The 21,998-nt window shown below is 33.9% G+C and overlaps 1 long non-coding RNA gene across 1 annotated transcript in view; it reads right to left on the reverse strand.

Moving 5' to 3' along the window:
• Window positions 1–4,678: 4,678 nt before the first annotated feature.
• The window catches only part of LOC114671068 (uncharacterized), a 41,851-nt gene continuing 24,531 nt past the window's right edge, over window positions 4,679–21,998 (reverse strand). Inside the window, exon 2 of the long non-coding RNA XR_003720969.2 lies at window positions 4,679–7,676. This is a non-coding gene — a long non-coding RNA (uncharacterized LOC114671068). The remainder of the gene's footprint in view (window positions 7,677–21,998) is intronic.

Genomic DNA, 21,998 nt, shown 5'->3' on the forward strand with positions numbered 1-21,998 from the left:
ACACACACAAAGTAATAATATAATTTATATAATTATATTTATATATAATTCATATATATTGAATATTATAAATGTAATATGAAATAAATATTCATAATACATATATATTAAATTTTAAGGTTAAATTGATACCTTCAGGTTAACTTGCTACTCTATGTGTGTGTGTGTGTGTGTGTGTGTGGTGTTTCATTTAAGCCAAGTACAAAGTATATTCTAAATCACTACATTTATTTGATGATTACAAAAGAACTCTCTGGGTCACAGTAGCTTTTTCTCTTTTGGCTATATTCCATTCTGAAAGTTCATAACCTTGGCCGTTACAGACGTTTTAAATTTTAAATAGCATTTATTAGAATATTATTTCAGTTCCACAATTTATACTTGTATGCGCAACCTTTCCAACGGTAGAGATTTGGGGGATTCTTGTTTGCTTGTATTTAAGAACCAGATCTCGCTATGTTGCCCTGGCTGGCCTCAAACTTCTGGACTCAAGCAATCCTTCCACCTCAGCCTTCCCAGTAGCTGACACGACAGGCAGAGCCACTATACCTGGTATGACTATAGAGTTTTGATTATCCAATGTGATACAAATATTTTCCTTTCATAACGTGTCAAATTTAAATTAATGCATGGGCCAATTTATTGCTAAAGCATAAAAAGCTAAGAAGTTAGCAATATCTAAATGTTATAGCTATGTAATTAAAATATTTTCCAGTGTAATACTTTCGTATTTAGAAAATCTGTGTGAAAATTAGTAGTCTATTTTACTGGATTCAATATATATTAGAAGTGCACATGCCCTGTTATATTTAGCACTGTACTAATTTAAGTAGTAGCCACAATATTTTAGAATTCAGGTGTAAAGCCACTGTAACTGACTGTGGATGCCCTGCCCAGATTACCTGAATGCCTTAACTCTTTCTGTGGGCCCCTTCTCCAGCTTTTGTGTCTTTGCTTTTAAGAGCTTGCATTTGCAACTCTCTTTGGAGGTTTCCTTTGGCGTACTGAGACAGATTTTCCTGCCCAAACATGCAAACAACTGGAAGCGCTGGGTGGGAGTTTCACCAAGCACCCTTTGAGGTCTGATTGTTCCACCCTTAGCCAATGACTGACTAGTGTAGAAGTATGAAATTCCAAGTCTTGTGATTTCAGACGTGACAAGTTCTGTGTCATTATTTATACTCCAGAGACGCCCTACAGGACCAGGCCCAGGCTAAGACTTTCTTTAAAACCTCACCACTTCTTGGCTTCTTTCCCTTCCCTTTACTGCTTCTCCCGCTCTTTTGTGGGGTTATATTGTAAGCATTCTTTTAAATGAATCACTTGTACACATGATTTAAAATAGCCATTTCATGATTGGGCAGCAACTTAGCGTAGTGATAATGAGGAGAGATAAGGTACTATCACCTCATCTTGATCCTAACCTCCCTTCCAAAAGAAATAATCATTTTATAAATTTAGAGTCACTGAGTTAATTCTCTTATCCAATAGCTATACTGCTGAAGTTTATACTATAGAAAAATTGACTTTCCTTATGCAAAACAAGCAGAAGTTGTGCCTACCTTTGCATTCGTCCTCCCTCGGCCTTAAAATGAGGCATTCAGATAGCCATGCGGACATTGTTACTCTTATTAGAATTTTTCCAATAAATGGAAGCAGCATTTTGTTCTCACTGTATACCAAATGAATATTAACTTCATATATACATTAAGGTTTATTCTAATCAAGTACTTAAAAAGATATTTGTAGCTAATGTTGAAACCCCAAAAGTAAAATATTCTATATTGATGCAAGTTTTTTTTCCAAAATTAAAATATCACAGCAGATGGTAGTATATTTGAAGCATTTCCAAATTATTTCACATAAATGTAATTACATTATAACTCTATTACAGAGAAAAAGAAGGATATATGAAATCCATGCTTAAATTAAAAAATCACAATCAAACTAAATTGCCAGGTATAATGATACAACTAGAACAGAAGGCAGAGGCAATATCATACTTAGAAATCAAAATAAGTTATTCTATTAACATGAATAAATATTTTTCTGTTTTTTAAATGTGAAAAAATTGTAATAAAAAACTGTCTTATCGCTAAATGTTCTGTAATCTTTAAAAAAAAAATTCTTCTACCAAACAAACAAACAACGCTTTAAATAAAACTCCCTCAAAGATGAATTAATACTGCAATTTACCTGCTTCTTTTAAAAAATATTTCTCAAATTATATTAACTCGTATTTCCATGTGTTGGCATCAGAAATATACCCAAAAGAACCGTTCTGATTTTTTCATTTCATAAAATTACCATTTCCGACAGTAGAACTCATGGTTTTATACCTGTTTTATCTCCTTGTCCAATTAAATATGGTTCTACAGAGGATGAAAAGTGTCAGGTACTCTGTACCAGTGCTTCTCAATTATGAACAAGCATAGGAATCTCATGGACTGCCTGTTAAAACACAGGTTCCTGGTTGCCACCTGAAGTAAGTCTGATGGAAGAGGTCTGGGGCGGAGCTAGAGAATTTGCTATTTTATTTGGTTGGTGAAAAAGTAATTGTGGTTTTTGCCACTGAACATAATGCCAAAAACCCACAATTACTTTTGTGATAATGTAATAGTGGAAATGTTTCAAGTACCAGGAAAACATTTTTAGTAGCACTCTCTAGGTGAATTTATTCCTTCATTTTCCAATAAAAGAATAACTAGGTAGTGGGAATCTGGCCACATATCCTCATCTCTATAGAGGTGTAACAAAAAAATGACAGATTTTGTGTTTCCTTCTTTTTTATTTGCTTTGAATATTGAAATCACATTTTTCAATTATTTTAAAAGATAAATTTTGGGATTAATCAAGAAGCTGGGAGACTAGGTTCATCCAAGCACATGCTCATCAGAGCATTTTGTCTAGCAAATTACTAGAAAGCTCAAAAAAAGAATCAGCCTCTGAGGAGTGTCAACTCCTTTCATCCTGGCTCCTGTCACTTTAACTCTGACCCTCCCACACCTGACTTTTATTGGATGTTTGGCTTATCCTTCATTGATTGACAAGTTTCATTACTTCTTTTTTTTTTTTTTTTTTTTTTTTTGACAAGTTTCATTACTTCTATACCACATTGGGAAAAATAACTAACAAGTAAAAATAACAAGTAATAAGAACCATATCGTTTACATTTTTAAAAGAAAGGCTACACCATGTGGCTTGGAATTGACTGAATCCTAGGACTGAATCCTCGTGGAACCATGGACTTTGTCACATGGTATCTTCAACCTCTAGGCAACTTGAGTGTATAATGACCTCCAAATTTCAGGAGACTCTTATAATGTATTTTATTAAATAGTTAAATGTCTCAACTTTCAATATTTTATCACAATCACTTCAGAAGTTTCAGCAAGCCGTTTGTGGAATTGTTAAATATTTTGGAGAAACTTCCATATTCTTCATTGTGTCTATTACTGGACTGAAATTCTAGACACTCTCTTTGTAATTATCTGTTTTATGAGATCTTGGATAAGGCACTATACTTCTCTCAGCTTCACTTTCACTCATCTGAAATAAAAATTGGGTCAGATGATCTGTATCACTCTTCTCTTTCAGTTCAGAATTATTCCAAAAGCCAGTTCCTTGTGCCACATTTCTTAGACAATTTTCTTTTGGAGGTGGTGAATATACATACTCTCTATCCCTGAGAAAGAAGAAAGATGAAGGATAAAATTAGGTTTCCACGTTTTTCTTGTAGAAAACTGTATTAAAATTATTTATAGGACTTAAACTACTTCCCCAGGCCAATTTTCTAATCCCAGAGGTAATGTTTAGGTTCTCTATAAACCTGTATTGCTTAATTACTTATACCCTTGGAGAAATCATATTACTACTCACTGCAATTTAATTGACACTAGAGAGTGGTGTTACTTGATCGGTTTAAGACATTATCACACTCCAGATTTCTTTAATAAGAATAACTTTCTGAATTCCTAATATGGATTTTTAGAGAGGTTTCATAAATATACACAATGTCAATTAAATGCTGCTTAGCATCATATACATATAAAAAGACACCATTTGAAACAGGATCTAAAAGAACTAGTTTCGACTTATACCACCTCTAATTTTAATAACAGTTTGACAAAAACTTGGCTTTTCTTATGCTTCCGTAGAAAATCTTTAACTTTAAAAGGAGCCAGAGCCTTGCCATACAGGGCCCCAAGCCAGCCATTTACAACTTGGAGTCTGTTGTTCTGCATCCAAGCGTGTCACTTCATCAGAGCTAAAGCATCTCTTTTAAATCTGGAGAACAGCTTTCTGGGCAGAGTGGGAACGGAACTGTTTGGCCTCCTCCCCATGATTTCCCTCTGAATCACCAGAGAAGTACCTCAGCATGGTGGGCCATCACTTTGGATAGGATTATCAAGTCTGTCTAAGCTCAACTTGTCTTTGGTGTTACCCATCTCTACACAATCTGTTCTCACTCAACAGAGAAGCAATCAACTCTCTGGTTAATGTCTCTTATCGATATTAGAACTTACCCTTGTGACAGCTGTTAGCTTTTAGCAGCCCAGTCCAAGACAAGTAGAGACAGTTAAAGGGGCCACCTTTATCTTTTGAACACCATAATATACTTAAAATAAACTGAATATGATCTATTTAAACCATTATTAATATAAACCAGTAGTTCTCATTTTACGGTCCAGACTCTTAATTTTATTAACTTGTGAATAAAAGAGTATTAAATGTCCAGAAAAAAGAAGAAAATCAAGATGAACAGGATATAGAACAAATGATAGGTTTGAGAATGTGTGCAGTCACCTCATTGAAGTCAACAACAACAAGTTTAGTACAACCATGAAATATTACATTATCAGGCTTCAAAATCAACTGCATGGGTAGCATGGTACTGATACAGTGATTTCAATGAAAAATATTTGGGTGCTTATTCAGTCACTTAATATGAAATAAGAGTACAATGAAAATATACATAAATATGCTGTGCTCTGCAGGCATTCGAGAAACTTATCTAATGTTGGATCTCATATCTAAAAAAAGGATTATGAAAAGACATCCAGAATAATTCTTTTAAAAAACTTAATATAATATAATAATGGTGATTGAAGGAATTGATGACTAACAAGTCCATCTGGCCAGTTGTGGGTTATACTATTATTGGGGTAGACAATGGAAAAACAACAATTTTTTATGGTTCTAAAAAATTGCAAAAAGACTAGTTTTATGCTATTCCTGAAGATAAAATTAGGTTCAAAAGAGCAAACATAATACTAAAACATATTTTGGCTCAATATAAAACATCCACTTTCAAGGAATTTGAGTGTGTAGCAGAGAGATAAGCTTCTTCATCAAATATAGAGCTGAGCATTAATGGAAATGTTCAAGAAGTTATATGACTAATTCTCATAATGACGCCTACTCTAGATTTAAATAAGAAAATGGAAATTTTATTTTTCTGGCCAATGTAAAAAATCTATGATTCCTCAATTTGAAAATGAGTTTCTTAAAGATAGGGTCTTCTTTTCTTTCATACTCCTTAAATTGGAAGCCTCCCCTTGAAATGGGTTATGAATCATAGTGTTTCTTTCTTAATACTAGTGGATAATTTTTCTGATAAATGCATCAAGAGTGTATAACAAAAGGGATGATATAACACAATACCGAACACAGAGAAATAATTTTAAACAAATGGTTTTTTATTCATCCCTGATCTTATAGGGCTTTACTTAAGCCAGATTTATTTAAGCCTGATTTATGCAGTCTTTGCTCATGGTTCCTTTGGCAACTGATAATGAAAATTATCATTTCTTTTTATTGAAATCTAAGATGTGTCATAAAAAAAAAATCTTCTACTTAAAAGGCTTCAAACTTCATTTTTCAGAAAAATCCAGATTTCCTGTGATGAAACATTTCCTTACAATTTCATACATGATAAAATACATTTAGCAAATAATTTACATAAGATCCCTTCAATTTGTACAGTGGAAGTTTTTTTTTAATTTACAGAGGATTTTTAAACATAGAAAAATCAGGGAGAAAACAGCAAAATATTTTTAAACTTCATTGCTTAAAAGTAAGCTTCAGGTGACATTTTAAAATAAGCTTCAAATGCTGTGTTTTTGCTAGATTTACACCTCAAAACTGTTTCTATTTAGTTGATATTTATGTGGTGTTTCATATTTCCTGTCTCCAAAAAATATTCTTGAGGGGATATTGGCACATTTCCTCTCTGCAATACCACTGCAAGCATATTTAAAGATAAAGAAGACACTTTGGGAGGCTAAGGCGGAAGGATCACTTGAGGCCGTAAGTTAGAGGTGGCAGTGAGCTATGACATGCCATTGCACTCCAGTCTTGGCGACAGAGTGAGGCCCTGTCTCAAAAATAAATAAATACGTAAAAGAAAAGAAAAAGCAAAAAACATTCTGGCAAGTTCCTATACTAGCATTTCAGAGTTAGAAATAGAGGCTTGAATTTCAAACTGTTTGATCTTAGACAGTCATTTATCTACTTCACAAAGATGGTAGAAAATTGGTAGCTTTGTGTTGGATGAATGACACTATCATAGTACACAAAAGAGATACACATATTCTTCAGAATAAATCCTTCATGTGAGTCTTTTCAAATGGTGCTATGCTGTCACTTATATAGGGATGAATTTTCTGAGATTTTCCACTTCTTTTCCGTCGTGATAAATTCTGAAGTTTTTGTGAAGATAACTGTATTTCAAAGCAATTTAAAAATTTTCAAAATTGAGATGAAATAAGGGTCTAACTTTCCCTACTTGTTTCTAATAATTATGTTAAAACGTAATGTGTTTTACTGTTTTCCAAACATACTGCAGTCTAATGCAAGTGAGTTTCTCTCTTCAAAGAGCTGTTGATACTTTTTAAATTTTTATTTATTATGCTACTCTAATATATTCTGATTGTTTCAGGTTGAGTATTTTGCTACAATTGAATATTAGCTTCTATTAACTTCAACTAGTAACACGAAAAATGGTGCAAAAGGAAGCTATGGAAGATATTCTACAAAGAAGATAATAGATTTTCTAAATGTTAATTTTAGCTTGAGATAAAAGCCAGAGTGTTTACTCTAATCATACAACGTTTCTCCTGTAAATCTTGAATTTCCAAATTAAATTGTCAGTCCCAAATAGATTGCATGGCAGAAAACAAAATTCTAAAGTTATTTGTGTCAAGTCTCTACAAGAAAGCCTAAAAGTAAGAGTGACAGAAATTAAAAGTATCTATAGTCAAGTTTCAGAGCACGGTGCATTTATTTTTGGTCAAAAAGTGACACAAAAGGAAATAGGGTGTGTTTTCCCTACTACAATAAAATATATGGGGAAAAAATGATAAAATGTTGATCGTATTTCCGAAATGGCAGAGTTCAATATTGAAGTATGAGAGAACCCAGAAATGTGAACATCAAAATATTGGGTGATTGTCCTGATCAGAGAATTAGACATCCCTAACCTATTAAACTTAAACACAATCATATGACTTGCTTTGCTAAGGAGATGTAAGTGAAAGTGACATGTGTCTCAGTCAGGCCGAAGGTTCTTTTCATTGACTCTGCAATTCTGGAAGCCTCCTTCTTCTTCTCCTTTTCCTTCTCCTTCTCCTCCTTCTTCTTTCTTCTTTTCAATGCATACTGATTTATCCAAGTGCCTAGAAAAATGCATGGCACAGAGTTATTGCTCAATTAGTACTCACTAAATAAATGACTGATTATGCTACCATCTCAGTTCAAGATTGATCTCTCTATAGTTTTAGTCTAGAGAATTTCAAATTAGTAGCAACCAATCTACTGTCATTCTTTTAGGCCTACAACTAGCATTTTCCACTCATATAATTGAAATACAAAAATAAAATACAGCAAATAGCTGTTCTGCCTCCTTATGGCCTTAGAGATAGAAATATAAAGGTGTGTTTATTTCGAATCTTTGCTTCAGCCACACTTGCATGCTTACTGCATGATAAAGCCTTATTCTTTTATTTAGGCCAGGCACCTGCTATACATAAGGGCACTCATCCATAGAAAAATAGCCACATGCCTTATCTAAAGACACAGTGACACAACAAATCTTCCTTCAGAAAGTGGCATTTAAGACTGCTTTTTTCTAGTAGTTCAGATTATAGAGACACCAGTTGCCAGTTATAATTGAGTGATTTTTTCCTTATATATACACATCTTAACTTTGGTTTCCCTTTTAACCTCCATGTTTTGGCAATCCAGAGCCAGAGTGGTTGATGCCTGATAAAGTACTTCCAAAACTTAGAGCCATTCCCCTCAGCAGAGTTCAAGCCAAGATCCTTGAACTCTACAAACCAAGCTTGCCCATAAAATGTTTCTTCATTGTTTATTCCAACTGGTTGCCCCCTTCCAATCAGGTAACATACTTATTCACTACACACTATCTTTGCAAATTGAGATTAGGCATTGTTCCACTGTTCTGAGAAGAAGACAAAAGAAGGATAAGACTACCTGGGGGGGAAATCTTAAAGGAAACCAGATTTGCGCAAAATAATTCATACAGAATAATCCTCCTTTATATGTGAGTGTCTTGATTGATCCCCCAAATCCGTCAAATTTGCCTTACTTTTTCCATTTTTGAAGATAAGGAATCTGAGCTTTAAAGAACTAAAATAAATTTGCAAAATCACACAATCTTCCATTGCCCATAGTTTCTAAATCTATTCACCTATTCACTACTGAAAATTTTATTTGAATCTTTAATTATATATAAGACTTCAACCGCTTATAAATAATTCCTCAAACCTTTTGAAACTCTGTTCTATTATCTCACTAGTCAAGAATTTTCCATGTAGATTCTTTACGTTTAGATTGCACCAACAAATTCAAGGAAAGTATTTCTACAAAAAAGAAAGAAAGCCCCCTTTCCCCCACTTAAATGCTAATTACAAATGAATTTAGATTAGTCTGAAGTAGTGATTTTCAGTTAAGACTATGATACTAAATTTTGGACAGTTCTGGACTATTATATTTAGATGGGGGAGAGAAAAAAAAAGGAAGGACCAGAAGTAAATTAGAAGAGAAAATAATGGTGGCATCTAAATATGAAAAAACTAATACTTGAGACATAAATAATAAATTCTAGGTTAGGAGATGATCCCTAAGATACCCAAATTTTCTTCCTTTATACTCACATTCTCTCCCCTTTAACTCTCCTTTTCTCTTGTTTTTTTTTTTTGTTTGTTTTTCCCCCTCCTCATCCTACTATATTAAGCCCCATACTACACAAAATAAACATAAAATACACATGGGAACTTTAGGAGAATTTTTGATGAAATATAGATTTAAAAATGAATACAGTCACAAAAATTAAGTGTGACCTTAAAATACTAATTGAGTTTTAGCCCCCCCCCCCCAAAAAAAGAAGAAGTCATGTGTAAAAGTACCTATTGTTTACTTAAAACCTTGGCCAATTGTGCAATATCTATTACTAGAAATTTAAACCCTTAGAGCTGTCTTCAGAGCATGAGACTTTATTTTAGACATGTTCATCTTTGTGAATTACAGAGTGCAATTTGTTTTCAGCTAATCATTTGAGCTTGCACATGCTTTGTTAGAAGAAAATCTATTTTCCTTTTGATTTCATTCTACTCTAGAACTATCAAAGAACCTAAAGGCCAGCAGTCTGAAAAGGGATTTAGTTTGAGCTTAGACCCAAGAAGGAGACTCTTAGTTTTGAATGATTCTCCTATAACCTGCTCCTTCGAGACTGAATTGAAACTGACATCCTATGTTGCCCCATTGCTGAGATGAGGCCAAGCTAACCAAGAGCTCTGTAAAGGCCATCTCCTTCTTTGACAAAGAATTAACTTATTCCTCAGTCTAAGCTTAGCCAGGGATGTTCCATGCTTGTGCTTTCACACCTTCAGTTCTTAGTATTGATTCAAGTTCATACATCTTAAAAATTCTTAACTATAGGCTGGGCGTGGTGGCTCATGCCTGTAATCCTAGCACTTTGGGAGGCTGAGATGGACAGATCACGAGGGCAGGAGTTCGAGACCAGCCTGACCAAAATGATGAAAACCCATCTCTACTGAAAATACAAAAATTAGCCTGGCGTGGTGGCAAGTACCTGTAATCCCAGCTACTCAGGAGGCGGAGGCAGGAGAATCGCTTGAACACGGGAGGTGGAGGTTGCAGTGAGCCGAGATCGCACCCTGCACTCCAGTCTGGGCGACAGAGCAAGACTCCATCTCAAAAATAAAAATAATAAAAAAATAAATTCTGAACTACTATACTCTATTTCTTTTGGCGGATCCACATGAAATTTGCCAGCTTTTAAGGAAAATACAGTATTATGCCTACTTTCCCTAAACAAATGGGCTACCTCATAAGGGGCTACAATAAGTGAATAAAATACAAATATATTTTTACCCAAGCCACTACAAAGTGTATCTCTTCTTTGCAACCTAATAAAAATTTAATAAAAGTAGAAGTGAAATATATCTGCCCACTTTAATGAGGAATATGCTTGAGGAAAATAAAATGATGTAGTGGCAAATCTAAGGACGAAGTTAGAAAGGACTTCAGCAACCCGGGCATCAGCTAGCAAGGAATTGCAATAAAAAAAAAAATCAGAATAGAAGCCAAGAATCATAAAGCTATTACTGGAAATGACAGAAGAAAATAATGCTATTAAGGACAGGGATTCCTTCCCACACCCATCTGACAGAGTAAATTTCAAAAACTCAAAGATCATATGTGCTTCTAAGGAAAATGTGTAAGTTTTTGCCACCTTCCTTAGGGTTAACAAGTGGTCTATTCTCAGTAATTTAAATTTGAATTTTAGTTGAATTTTTTTTTGGCGCTTTGTTGGGTAAGAGAAAAAATAAAGTTAGAAATGTATTACTTGACAAAGCTTTCTTTTATACTTGAAATTTTGTTTTGATTTTTGGTAGTAAGCAAAATCATTCACAAATGAACATATTAAATGAGAGGGATGTTCAAGTTGTGATGTGAGTTAAAAATAATCTATAATTATAACTAAGAACTGAGTGATTGACAAATAGTTCTGACAGAATTTTTGCTCTCCAGTCCTGGTAGATTCAGTTTTATAAAGAGTCTTACTTTATAGTCACCACTCATAAAGATAGATAGTGTTATCAAAACGTGGAATGCTAGGAGCTAGGAAAAAACTCAATAATGGGTTAACTTTTGAAAAATTAATAAGTAAAAAGCTGTTAAAATACACATTATAATAGTTAAAATATCATTTTATATGACTAAAACGAATACTTGTCAAAGCTTCTGTTCAGTTTAATAATTCATGAAATAACCAATAAGATGAAAAGTTTAATTAAAAAGAGAATTTGAAAACCAAGAGTTCATGTAGTCAGTCAACAGAATTGAATGAAATACATTTGCTAATAGATACAACCTGGTAAATGTCTAAAAGGCCATAAATCTGTAACATTTGGGGTTATCTTTTCGGCCAGACAAAAATCTAAAAGCTTGCATGTAACGGTCAATATTTTAGTTGTCAGGGCTCTAATTAAATATTAAATACTAAAGTCAAGCATAGGTGCTTCCTCCTTTATAATGAAATAAGCTTTGAATGAACCTATTAAAACCTAAAAAGCTATGACTTGAAAGAAGGAAAGATCATCCACCTGTTTTATTTCAAATTTGAATATTTTTCTCAAACCAAGTAAAAACAAATAAAAAGGTGTTCTGTAGAGAAGAGTTCACATTAGGTTAATAGTAAAACTAGATTTTTTTTTTCTCTGTAAAAGTGAAGTGAGATACTAAAAATGAATATTCATTATATGTAAATGGCACATCATTTTCTGCAAGTATATACAGATTTTTTAAAAAGATACTAAATACAAATAGCGTTCAATTTAGAATTACACATATTCAGTTCAAATGCTGGAAATAAAAAAGTTTCAAATCAGAAGGGTATGGAAGACTTTACTTTTTTAAATGGGTGTTACTCAGGAAAGCCTTTTTTCTTTAATTGTGGAAGTTTCCCTTAGAGATTTGACCTCATAAGGAAAATCACTCAGTATTAACCCAACACATCGGGATATAAAATTTGGCATGCATGGAGCAGAAGTCTATGGCTTTAATTTGGTGATTCCATGTCAGGAAATAGTTTTTCCCTTTTATATTCTTGTTTTCACTCCAATGAAAGCCCATTTTAAATAATTACAATACCAGCCTCAGCATAAGAGTAAGATCAGCCAGCCACTCATAAACATATGTGGATGCATGAAGTAGGTGTGTTGTAAAACACACCCCACAACACCGTTTATTTCACAGATTATTATAAAATGTTGTGAAGTAAATCACTTATTTAACAATTTATTTTACTCAGTGGGTTCCATAAAATATTTCCAATACTTTATTTCTAGGACAAAGTGGGATCACACAAATATTTATATGTATGTCTGCAGAAAACAAAGCAAAAGTTGAGAGCAAAAGGAAATTTGAGAATACAAGCATCTAATAATTATCATTAAAATGTCATTCATTGATAAGCAAAAATTCTATGGTAATTACTAACATTTTAATAATGACACCTAATTGCCATAAACTTACATAAAAATAAATTTTAAATATCAACATATCTTTAATAAACATGTACTAAGGATCTCAGCAACATCATATTTTACATTCCCTGGAAAATGATGACATGAAAAATTTTCGAGGGAACATTTTATGGTCAAATATCTCTGAGAAGCATCTACTTACTTAAACTATAATTTTAGTTATATGGACTATTAACAACAATATTAAGAAGAATATAGTTTGATTGTTGCAAACTCATTTCACCATTTGTAAGGCTCACATGAATGTCGCACTCTATGAAAAAATTTGCAGTAAACCTCTATTTTGGCATATACATAACTCTTCTAGGAAGCTCATCTTATAAACATCATAAATAGATGAAAATTCTGTAAGCAAATCAGAATAGAAGGAAAAAGTTGATGCATGAAAAGCCTTCTTTACAAATCAAGTACTCATGAAAATTAACTTTCAAAATAACATTTTTTTCCAAGGGAAAATGAAGGCTATCTCGAAACCTAAAAGAACCAATATTAAGATTTTGGTATAAATACAGGGTGGGGAACATCACACACCGGGGCCTGTCGTAGGGTAGGGGGAGGGGGAAGGGATAGCACGGTGATAAATACCTAATGTAAATGACGGGTTGAAGAGTGCAGCCGTCCAGCATGGTACATGTATACCTATGTAATGAGTCTGCACGTTGTGCACATGTACCCTAGAACTTAAAGTATAATTTAAAAACATGTTTTGGTGTAAATATATTTGCACTTCTTTTTTAACATTCACAGATGTGATCTCTTGTACTTCACTGGGATTGTGCCGCATAAATTGTTTTAAAACTTCTCATTTTCTCTTAAAAATGTACCAGGAATGTTTTCACCACTGTAAATAATGCTGCAGTGGGCATCCTTGGACATAAACCCTTTACCACCCATATTTCTTTGAGAGACTTTAGGAGTGACGTAAGAAAATAAACATTTTTAATTATCTTGGCATAGTTCCATGATTATATAACATATGTGGTGGAAATCAGTTTATGCTGGTTCTCTGTGACAGAATTATAAAATTGATTAGGACATTTCTTTTGTAATAGAAATATTACCAGACTTTTAGAAACTGTGTTCATATAAATTTCAGCTCACATGTCATTAATTACATGAGGGGTTATATAAGATATTAGAGCTAAAATGCGTAAACGCTTTGCACTTAATACTTCACTCACGTTGTCCCCTAATCCAACCATTCATATAATTGAATAATAAATATGAATTATGCGCTAACATACATTATTATATCTTAACTCTTCTCCTACTAACTATACTAACTATGTTGTGGTAAGCAAATTATTTTCCTCATCAAGCCACTTTCTTCCTGTGTAATGGGGATGATAATAATGTTATACACCAGGCCAGGCACAGTGGCTCATCCCAGCACTTTGAGAGTCTGAGGCAGGCGTATCATTTGAGGTCAGGGGTTCAAGACCAGCCTGACCAACATGGAGAAACCCCTACGCTACTAAAAATAGAAAAATTAGCCAGTGCAGTGGCACATGTCTGTAGTCCCAGCTACTAAGGAAGCCGAGACATGAGAATCACTTGAGTCTGGGACGCTGAGATTGCAGTGAGCCGAGATCGCACCACTCTACTCCAGGGTAGGGGGCAACAGAGTGAGACTCTGTCTCGAAACGAATAAACAAAAAAGGTATGTACCTAAGTGGTATTGTTTTGAAATTTAAATGAGTTAATAATAAATCTAAACCACATAGCTAGGTATGTTGCAATCATGCAAAAATATAGGGAACCACTATTATAATTATAATTATTATTAATAGTAATAGTAGTATACTGTTTTTTAAAGAATCATAGCCATATATTAAAAATATATGTGGAATTGAACTTGATCCCATCGTCCAGTGTCCTTGATAAGAATGTAGAAGTCCAAAGCCAATGACCATGCAGTCAGAAAAGTGGTTTTGTTTGATTTAGTTTAATTCGGTTACACATTTCTGTAACAGAGAGTGTGTGTGTGTGTGTGTGTGTAAACCAAAGCGCACATATTCTAAATTTGCATCTTTGTTTCCATCTTTGCCTTACCTTTTTATCTTTCCATGTTAGCTAAGAAAACTTTTCTTTGAATTCAGTTTTCAACTGTGTACTCTGAAGTGTATGTACTATATATTTCAGCCACTAAGTCGGGTAATCTGGAAATTCAATAAAGTCTATACTTACCCTTCACCATTTCTTCATTCATCTAAATAAAAAGAGACCCTTATAAATTAAAATATACATTCCCTAAGTTAATTGTTTGTATATTGAAAGCATTCTGTTAGAAATAAATATTTCATTACAGAATGTGTATGTATTAAACCACCAATTGGCAGTATTTTTTTTTTGTTTTGCCTGTAAACACAAATATTCTTAATAAGTACTACAATTAAGGTCCTGCTGTGCAAAAACTCCAGATCCTACACGTTATGTGATGTAATACGAATTTTATAAATGAGAAAACGTATATTTGGAGAGGCATATGACCTGCCAAAATGCACCTGAAAATAAAAAGTAGAGCGGGGAACTTAACTAATGTTAGAATGTATCTAAAGTCTAAGAATGATCTATACTACATGAAGAATGAACTAATTTGGGAAAGCAGAAGATACATATTCTGTGAAAGGAAAAATGACAAAACCTAGTTAAACCTAGTCTATGGTGATAAATGCTCTATTTTTAAAAGGTTTTCTTAAGATGTATAGTGCTCCTGAATGGGAGAGTTGTATTTATTTTTATTTTAAAATATTTTTCTTACAAATTTACTTTCAGGCCTACTCAATGTAAGAAAAAAACAAGCACAATATGAAGTTATAGTAAGAGTGAGTTGATTAATTTTAATAATGAAAGTTCAGAAGGTCTCAGAGACTGCAAATATTATTCTTATTTATAACATTAAAGGTACTCAGCATCTGGAAAAGAACTTGCTTATAAAATCATGTATACAGTTGCATGGTAAGTACATCTGCCACTGAATTTCAGTTTTTTAGAAGCTGAAACAGCTGGAAAAAACTTATAAAAATTATCATTATTATTCCTCTTTCTTCTTTAAATACTTGGAATGTAGCAATCTCCATGCTAAAAATTAGTAGGAGATTGTTACAATGAGTTTTTTAAAAACCAAGAAAAAGACAATAAATATTTATATTTCTTTGGATTAAATGTGACTTTTATGTCTTATTTATTCAGTGATATTCTCATACCTTTAATTTGGTTCTCCAATAAAAAATAAAAAATATTAATGGACTTAATATAGTTCCTGAATTTCAGTTGGCTATAGCTGAACTTTGAATACGTCTGCTATATAATATTTTTTTTTTCTGGGAAACATCACAAAGAAGTGTCTAATATGTAGATGAGAGATTAAAAACATTCAGTCCATCCCATTGTTGTATCTACCTTGTGTTTCTCCATACTTTGTTATTGTATTGCTGTTGTAACAAATTGTCACATACTTAATGATTTCAAAATGACAAGACCTTGTTATCTTACAGTTCTAGAGGGAGGAAGTCCAACATAGTTCTCGTTGAACTAAAATCAAGATGTCAACAGAGGTGTATTTCATTCTAATATCACTAGGGGACAGTGTATTTCCTCGCATTTTCTAGTTTCTAAAGTCTAACTGCATTCCTTGGCTATGGTCCTCTTTCTCGTCTTCAATACCAGTGACACCGCATCTCCAACAACATCCTTTCATAAATCCGTCATCATCGTCCAGTTTCCTCCTCTGCCTCTCTCTTCTACTGATGAATTTTCTTGTGATTACACTGGACCTGCTAGAAAAATCCAAGATAGTCTCTCTATTTTAAAGTCGATAGAGTAGCAATTAATTTCATCTCCAATTTTTATTCCCCTTTGCCATGCCACCTAACATAATCACAGGTTCCAAAGACTAGGACATGGGCATCTTGAAGAGAAGGGAAGAGAAGCTATTAGTGTACTTAACAAACTCCTCTGTTGCATTTCTTCTGTGTCCGGTAAATTACTGCTAAGTTGTTTCAACAATACATTTAAACCCTCAAGAAGTTATTGTGAAGAAGATGCAACTCACTGACTCACTGAACAAAAATCCCAAAACCCCTTCTCCCTGTAGCCTCCATTGTAGAGACTGATGTAGCTTGTAAATTGCTTTCCCAGCCAGGATCCTGGCTACAAGTGTCTGTATGACATAGTTCTGGCTGATGAGTCCACTGTGGCCTTCTACAAAATATTTTTACTTTCCTTTTAAAAGAGTCAGACCTATCTGCTGTAATACATTATTTCTTCTTTCTACCTCATTTATAGAATTGATTCCTGGAGCCATGTTCTGATTAAAAGGCCAAGGAAATCACCGATATGGCTGCTCTGATGTGGATGAACCACCAAACTATTACTTCCAGTTGCATACCTTAGGCATTTTATCATATGAGAAAAATCAGCATTGATTTGTTTATGTGACTGCTACTAATAGGCTGGTGCAAAATTAATCGTGGGTTTTGCTGTTGAAAGTCATATCAAAAACTGCAATTACTTTTGCATCAACCTAATAGCTTACTGTTAATGGCAGCCAAATTGATATTCTGAAGTTAGAAGTCAAAATCACTCATATCAGGTTTACCTTGGATCTAGAAGCAACACTTTAAATATTCTTATTTATTTCTAATTATTAAAAATAAATAAATGTTATTATTCATAAAAAAAAATTCTCTGGGTGAGGAAGTGTCAAGTCCTAGTATCTATAGAAGTACAATGACAGTAAATAGAAAATAGTAACAAAAGAACATAAAAATGTATTTTCTTCTAAATATTGATAATGTTATGTGACAATTATGAATATGCCTCTCCCCATGAAATCTATTCTTCCTTGTCTACTCTGCAAAAATGGATCTGACACTTTAAATTTGTTTTTCTTTTGTCAGCTGGCAGTAAGCTTTGCCAATAGCTGGTGCTAGAAAGGCATTGCTGGAGAAAAGGCCTTTGCTTCTCTTCCTGGTTCAGTTGCGCTTACTTAGCAGGTAAATGTAGCACATTTGGCCTCTCCAGCACTTAGCAATAATGATGTGGATGGCTTGTCAGTTTCTCCAGTGTGCAGCTTTTGCAGCACAGACAGCTTTTCCAATATCAGGCTCCTTCTGTGCTTGTACAACTTCTTCAGTTCATTTCCTGCAGTGCATGGCACCCAGCAGTACTCAGCAGCCAGCAGCGTCTCCCAGAAACCTCTTAGGCTGTTTTATAATACTTTTCCATAAAACACCTTTTTTGTGATCAGCTTTCTTCTGCACCCTAGAGAATGAATTTCCAGCAAGTTTCAGAGGAAAGATTTCCAGCAAGTTCCACTAATGCCTCATCTAGTGACTTGGTTACCATTCAGTGGTAAATGGCCTTGCCCTTTCTAACAAGGTATAGCTTTCCATCCTGGTAGAATGGAAGGCAGGGGATCTTCTTCCACACATGCTCTTTCTCAGTGTACGGGCAGTGGCTGATCCTTGTAACTGCTATTTCCTTGATTTTCAGAGTTCTCTTTATGTTTTACCACCCTATCCCTCATTATTCTAATCCCCACTATATTTTAAAAGTTTAATTAAAAATGTTCCTGTTCAAATCACTGTGTGGTCCCCCGATCAGACTCTGTTTGACACACGTCGTATATCAAAGCTATATCTCCAAGTTATTTGAGGCTATTGTCTATAAAGTTAGACCAATCTTTTACAAATATTTGTAGAATTTGCCTTAAAACAGCTCCTCTCAAAAATGCTTTTCAGAACATGATGTGCTTTGTCACCTGATGTGCTCCAGGAAAAAATCGATTCCATGGTCCAATAGCTTATTTTATTTTTTTTCAATTAGAGATTCATAGGGCTTATGATAATATTAAACTTTCCTAGAGGTTCTATAGTTAATATAATGCACTTAATTTTGTTTAAGCCAGCATTTCCTGAACCTTTTTGACCTTGAAAACAGTTCACTGAACAAAAATAACTCTTGCAACTTGTGAAATGTTATGTTGAGAAATAAACTTTGGAAAATGATTTCTTAAGGATATCAGCATAATAAATAGCTCTATTGATTTAAAGAAAGGATAAAAGCATTTGAAGAGCATGGAGAATGTGTTTTTGTGCTATTTTGTGCTATTCCTTAGGCTCTTCTTTTGAAAGTGCCATGAAAATTGGCTGTAGGAAGGGTTTCCCACTTTTACATAAGTGCGTTACTACTCATTTTGGGTGTATATAATCTTGGTATGATTTAAAATAAATAGATCTCTAAATGATGACTAGCTAGGGAATAAATAGAGCTTTCAGTTCATGTTTTCTACTCCTAATCTTCACCATGTGTAATATTGGCCACTTTATTGCTATACATATATATATACACACCAACCTATCCCTCATTATTCTAATCCCCACTATAGTTTAAAAGTTTAATTAAAAATTTTCCTGTTCAGATTACTGTGTGGTCCCCTGATCAGATTCTGATTGACACACGTCGTATATCAAAGCTATATCTCCAAGTTATTTGAGGCTATTGTCTATAAAGTTAGAGCAATCTTTTACAAGTGTTTATAGAATTTGCCTTAAAACAGCTTCTCCCAAAAATGCTTTTCAGAACATGATATGCTTTGTCACATGATGTGCTCCAAGAAAAATCAGTAATATATTTGCTGACTAATAAAATTGGTAGTAAGTAAATAAATATATATATTATATATATATATGTGTGTGTATGTGTGTGTGTGTGTGTGTATATATATATATAATGTTTGTTATGAGTCTAGCTCTTGATCAAAAATAAATTCCTAAGTGAAATCTGGTTGGCCTCTCCCTCATCCAAAGACAATCAAATGGAAAAAAAAAATACTGTCCAACACTCAAGATTTGTGGCTAGCCACTGCTGAGTAAGTTTAGCTGAAAAAAACTCAACACTAACTCCTATAATAAGGGAAAGTGACATTGTATATTAGTGATGTGATCATTATTTGTTTAGACTAAAACTGCAAAGATTGCCATTCCTTCCCAAATCTATAACTGGATCATAACCAAAAAAATCCAGTCTCACTTTTCCCTTTCTGTAATTATTGTGATGATAGATTAAACTAAAGAATTCAAATTGAATCTTTAAAAAACAGAAATATTTATACAGTTTTACTGATTTAAAAATATCCAAAAATGTTTTTAAGTGTTTACTTCTGAGTAATTGAGATGTTTTCTTAAAAAATAATATTTTGTTGATTTTTGTGTTCCTTGGCATTCAATAGTATGCTATATATATTCAAGATACTATAATAAAAGTTATCTCGGAATTTACATGGTGTCTTGAAATGTTGACAACCTCTCATAAAGCTGATCAGAGTAGCATTATGGCTTATGTTTCTTTTGTAGCTCTGTGTAAGTTCATAACGTGTAGTGGGCCTTAAGAAAATAATAAAGTCAAAAACTGTCATAATAGGTAATAAAACGTCTTACAAGAAAATGTTCAAAATTTTGTTAATGACCTTTTATGACATAATTCATGTCTTAATTTTTCAGCTGTCACAGATTATGAACGCTTGTGCTTCTTAACTACACTCCACACATGTGGTAGAAAATCTTGGTGCTCCACTCATATCCCCTTTACCAGATTACCATGCTGTGAGTATTGCAGCTAGCAGCTTATAACTGTGACCTCAAAACAACTGCCTCGGTGGAAGGAAGTCAACTTGCCCATAAACACTACAATTTACCGACGATATTTGCTGATTAATAAAAAGATACCAAATACTGTCCGTAAGCCTCGAGTTGGTACAACTCTGGGGTGTAATTTACTCTTCAGAAAGACCCCTCATTCCTCTATGTATCAGAGCAAGGATAGCCTACATTCTTGCTCAGTCTTTTTCTCTCTGCTAGTCTGCTTTCCTCATTTCCTTACAGGATTTTCTTGAAGATAATGCACTCAATAAATCACTTATTCCTGAATCCCTGTCTAGGGCCTCACTTCTAGGGAACTGACCTAAGGAGGGACCCCAGAGAAGCAGATTTAAGAATGAGGTTCTGGACTTGCACATCTGGTGGCCAGCTGGAGTGAGGGCCTCATCTCTGATGGTAGGTGGAAAATTGATAGTCACTGGCAGGCTGTGAGATTGCAATTGTTAAGGCTTTCACCTACAATGAATTAGGCTAAACTACAGTTGGAAAGGGGTGCATGGCATTGGATTTTTGGTATAATATCTCTGGCCTTTGACAAGTATGGCTCTATACTTTAAATTTTTTCATATAATTTTATATTTATATTTATTTATTTTATATTTATATATATTTTATATTTATATTTATATTTTTATTTATTTTAATTTAACTTTTAATGTTTTAATATAATTTTAAGTGTATTAATTGAGAAACTAGATAGTTCTTCGTGGACAGCACTGGTACTGTGAAAACAGAAAATGGGAGATTCAGGTAATCAAACATTAATTCCAATAATTCAAATAAAAATGTGAGAGTGAGAGGCTTCCTTAGCAAAACTCGAAAACATCATTATTTTCTGTAACAAGAAGGCTTACCATATTGAGGAACAGGTATAGAACTTTATCTAAAGAACAATAAAATGTGGAAGTTTGATTACTCACGTTGGCAAATATCTTACATGAAATTTGAGGTCCAACCAGATACAGTGGCTCACACTGTGAGCTGCAATCCCAGCTACTTGAGAGGCTGAAGCCAGGAGTTCAAGACTAGCCTGGATAACATAATGATATCCTTTCTCAAAAAAATAATAAAATAATAAATAAATAAATAATAAAAGGAACTTGGAGTCCAGTTATGAAAGGAATTGGATCCCGAGCCTTGGGATGGGAACACTAGATAGACTAAGTGAAAAACCTTAAGGGTTCAATGTCCCTGAAGATTCCAGGCCTAGAGAAGCAGCTAACACCTCTGGTAAAACAATCACATATAACCCCTTGCTCGGGAGTATGTGGAACTATCAAATGATACAGACGTCTTACTAGTCAATGTTTGTCTTTTTCAGGGTCTGCTCACATAACCCCTTCTGCTTAACAGATCAAATCACAGCATGATTACAGGTGTGTGCCACCACATCCAACTAATTTTTGTATTTTTAGTAGAGACAGGGTTTCACTATGCTGGCCAGGCTGGTCTCGAACTCCTGACCTCAAATGATCTGCCTGCCTCGGCCTCCCAACGTGCTGGAATTCTGGCGTTAGCTACCATGCCCTGTCAAAACTTTTAAGAATTAGCAAAACTGAAACAAAAAGTATATCCTTAAATGTCTTTAATAATAAATAACAGAATGAAAAAAAGAAAAGAAGGAAGGAAAGAAAGAAGAAAGCAAAGAAGGAGGGAGCAAGGAAGGAAGGGAGATCTTAGCTTACAAAACACGTGAGAAAGATGACACAAAATAAACCAAATACACCAGGAAGAAATAATCAAT

The sequence above is a fragment of the Macaca mulatta genome, chromosome 11 (genome assembly GCF_049350105.2).
Source record: "Macaca mulatta isolate MMU2019108-1 chromosome 11, T2T-MMU8v2.0, whole genome shotgun sequence".
Taxonomy (NCBI): domain Eukaryota; kingdom Metazoa; phylum Chordata; class Mammalia; order Primates; family Cercopithecidae; genus Macaca; species Macaca mulatta.